This window comes from Solanum tuberosum, unplaced genomic scaffold (genome assembly GCF_000226075.1).
Source record: "Solanum tuberosum cultivar DM 1-3 516 R44 unplaced genomic scaffold, SolTub_3.0 scf00725, whole genome shotgun sequence".
Lineage (NCBI taxonomy): Eukaryota > Viridiplantae > Streptophyta > Magnoliopsida > Solanales > Solanaceae > Solanum > Solanum tuberosum.
In genome coordinates, this window is record NW_006239639.1 from 103465 (window position 1) to 107737 (window position 4273).

A 4273-nucleotide genomic window follows, 5' to 3' on the forward strand; every position below is an offset into this window, starting at 1 on the left:
AAGTTTTTTGTTTAAATATTTCAGATTCATTGTTTTGCTATTTGGTATGAGCATCACAATTCATTATTCAAATATAATGTCATGAAATTTAATACTTAATGTTATTAATTAGGTGCAAATATTTAATACTAATACTTCTTTATAAATAAAATATTTGCACCTAATAACATTAAAATGTAACTCATTTTATACATTTTACTTATCTAACTAAATATAGTTATTCAATTTTTTAGTTTTGATTGTAATTAATCATTTATCGCTCAACAAAAAAGTCATTCAAATTGGATGATGTTATGTTCATCAATTTTTGTTTGTACCTTTTTTTCGTTATTGATTACACTATGGTTTTAATAGAACTTTTATCGTGTATACTACTTGTTTGAAACACGTGCAACACACGTGTTCAGAAACTAGTTGTTATAATAAAATGAACCTGAAAAAAGAACTGGAGGCTAAGATTTCCTATATTCACAACTTCACGTAAGCAAGAACTAAATTATATGAACCTGATATTTAGTTGATTGTTTTTTTTAACCTCCTCATATTTTATTTTTGGTAAAATACATAGATAAATACTTAAATTTTGCCTCAATTATCCGTTTGATACTAAAATTATGTATCCAGTGATCATCTAAATACATTAACTTAATTATAATGTCTCTTAAACACAAGTATCTGATGTAGAAAATTGTGTATCTCAAAATCAATTTTGAGTACACGAAATTTTATTTTTACCTGTATTTTCTCTTCTTTTTTTTTTAATCTAGAAAGGACCTTGATTTCTGTAACATCTGGCAATTTGAAATAAATATGAAGAGACTTAGAATTGGAATTAATCATTTTTGGAAGGAATTCAAAAATCTGGAAATTTGGTCAAGTGTGGGAAAACAGTGAGTTTTTGACCAACTTTGAGCAGTCATAAATCCTAGCTCAGGATGATTTAGGTGTAGTTACAGTTATGGTTGCGAATCTCATGGAATGATCTTTCCAACGCCACTGAGTTTGCTCAATTTCGAGTTTGTATGAGTGAGTTACGCCCTTTGGAAGTTGGGCAGTTGGTAGGGAAGTCCGTCCGGAAATTTTAAGGGTATTTTGGTCTTTTCCCTAACCAATTCTTTTGGTTATATTAGTGTGTTAGACTGATTTTTTGATCAGTTTTTCCCATTTTAAAGAATGAGAGTGAGGGTTTGTGAGTGAAGGGGAGAAGAAGAGGAGAAAGAGAAGATCAAGCAAGGTTTCGTCAAAAGTATCGTCGTGGATATCGTCAGGGGTGATCCCTACTAGGTATGTGAGTTCATAGTGTTGGGTTGGTTCTTTCCCGTACACGCCAAACTCATTTTATTTCCGAGAAAAGATTTAGTTGTGTTGTTGAAGTTGTTGGTTGTGTTGTTGATGTTGTTGGTTGTGTTGTTGAAGTTCCTTGTTGATTTGGGACATGTTTCCGGTTGTGTTTTTGAGTTGAAATCTATTGTATGTTGAGGGGATTATAATTCTAAGTATTTGGGGCTGGAACCTTTGAAGTTTAGAAGGTTTAGAGTTGGAGAAAAGAAGGAGAAAAGTCGAGTTTTCGGGGAAAAGGGGTGGCGCCCCGCGCCCCAAGAAGTGTTCTGAACTTCTCCCCTTGGGGCGCCGCACCTAGCAGTGCGCCAAGCTTCCCTTCTGAGCTTTGTGGTCTGGCGCCCCGCGCCTTGTAGAGCGCCAAGGACGCCAAGTTTCCTCTTTCATTCCCCACTTTTTCATGCATGTTCCTTGGTATTGTACTGAAGGTTTTAAAAACCTGTTTAAGCTAAAATAACACAAAGGGAAATCAAAGACTGAGAGAGAAAAAAAGAAAGGAAGCAGAAGAAGTAGAATATTATTAATACTTCAGATTAGATATATAAGAGCCTAGAATGAAAAAGTAAAAAATAATAATAACACACGATCAGCAGTTCACTTAACAACTCCTAAAAAATAGGAAAGCATGACTAACAACTAATTGACTAAGTTTTAGTTAAAACATAGGCAGTAAAATTAAATTTACTGCAGTTCAAAAGTAGATTCCTAACACTCCTCCTTGCTTTGGATACTGCAAACTCCAATTTTTTGTCTAAGAAGCTCGAATTTGCTAATCGGTAAAGGCTTAGTAAACAGATCTGCTAGCTGGTTTCAGACTTGCAGTAGACTAGAGTCACTTCCCCCCTTTGCTGCACTTCTCTCAGGAAATATAACTTGATGTTGAAATGCTTGGTCTTCTTGTGAAACACCGGATTGTTTGAGATTGCAATAGCTACCTGGTTGTCGACAAGAATGATAGTACTTTCCTTCTGTTCCAAATGTAAATCATACATGATCTTTCTAAGCCACAAGACTTGGTTTACTACTCCTGTTGCTGCTATGAATTCAGCTTCTGCAGTTGATTGTGCAACAATTTCCTGTTTCTTAGATGACCATGAGAATATTCCTGAACCTAGGCTGAAACAATGGCCAGAGGTACTTTTCATATCATCTGCGGATCCAGCCCAATCACTATATGAGAATCCAAGTAACTTGAAGCTTGGACACTTCTCAAACTTTACACCATAGTCAATAGTACCTTTGATATATCTTAATATTCTTTTTGCTGCTCTTAAATGCATTTCACTTGCACAGTGCATAAAACGAGATAAGAGACTTACAACAAATAAAATATCAGGCCTTGTTGCAGTGAGATACATTAAGCATCCAATCAAGCTTCTATAATAACCTTCATCAACTTTGTCGGCTCCATCTTCTTTACAGAGCTTCTCTTTTTGATTCATCGGCGTGCTCATCGACTTGCATTCCTCCATTTGAAATTTCTTCAGAATTTCCTTTGCGTATTTCTTCTGGCAAATGAACACTTCACTTTTGCTTTGCTTAATCTCCATTCCTAGAAAATAGGTCATAAGACCAAGATCTGTCATTTCAAAAACTTGCATCATTTCTTATTTAAACTCCTCAACCAGCCTTGTGTTATTTCCTGTTACCAGAAGATCATCAACATAAAGCGACATAATAATTTAAGAAAGCCAGGCCAAGGGTTCGCTTGTGGGCCAACAATGGTCTTCGAGTGCCGGCCTTGTCCAGTGTGTAGGCTCGGGGCGTGACAAACTTGGTATCAAAGCTAGGTTTCAAGAGTCCTAGGGAGTCTATGAAGCCGTATTTGTAGAGTCCTAGTTATCGGTGTGAAGCGTGCCATATCTATAATTGGGAGGCTGCAACATTTAGGAAGATTTCTCACTTCTTTCACACTCATCATCGTGTGTTAGAGTTTATCTCTAAAAAGTTTCTTTTTAATTCATGCTTGCGCATGTTTCAGATAGTCATGCCTCCACGAAGAGTTGGCAGAGGGCGTCTTCCTAGATGCTATGTTGATGTGCAAGAGTTACCACATGCACCTGGAGTGCAACATCAAGGGGAAGTTTCTAATGCCGAGTTCAGAGAGGCAATTAGAATTCTGAGTCAAGCTGTAACTAATCAGATTGGTTAGCAAAGGGGAGCTCTACATGAAAGAGCTGACACTTCTAGGATTCGTGAGTTCTTGGGGATGAATCCTCCGAGTTTCATGGGTTCGAACACTATTGAAGATCCAGAGAACTTCATTGAGGAGTTGAAGAAGATTTTTGATGTGATGCATGTGGCAGATATTGAGCTGGTTGAACTAGTTGCGTATCAATTGAAGGATGTTGCTAGAACTTGGTTCGACCAGTGGAAAGGGGGAAAAGTTGAGAATGCACCACCTGTGAATTGGGCCTGTTTTGAGAAAGCTTTCTTGGGGCGTTTCTTTCCCCGAGAATTGAGAGAGGCCAAGGTACGTGAGTTCCTCACACTTAAGCAGGAGTCTTTGAGTGTTCAAGAGTACAGTCTGAAGTTCAAACAACTATCCCGCTATGCTCCGGAGATGGTGGCAGACATGAGGAGTAGAATGAGCTTGTTTGTTGCTGGGCTGTCTCGGTTGTCGAGTAAGGAAGGTAGGGCTGCAATGCTTATCGGGGACATGGACATATCAAGGTTGATGGTCTATGTACAGCAGGTTGAGGAAGAGAAGCTGAGGGACAGAGAAGAGTTCAGAAATAAGAGAGCTATGACCGGTAATGAGTTCGGGCAGCAGAAAGGTAATTAAAACCGTCCATCCTTTTAGCAAAGGCAAAAGGGACCTGCTCCATCATCTGCTAGAGCACCTGCACCCTGATACAGAAGTGATCATAATGGCCAGAATTCGAAGGAATTCAAGGCTAGACCAGCGCAGTCTTCAGGTAGTGTGGCACAAGGA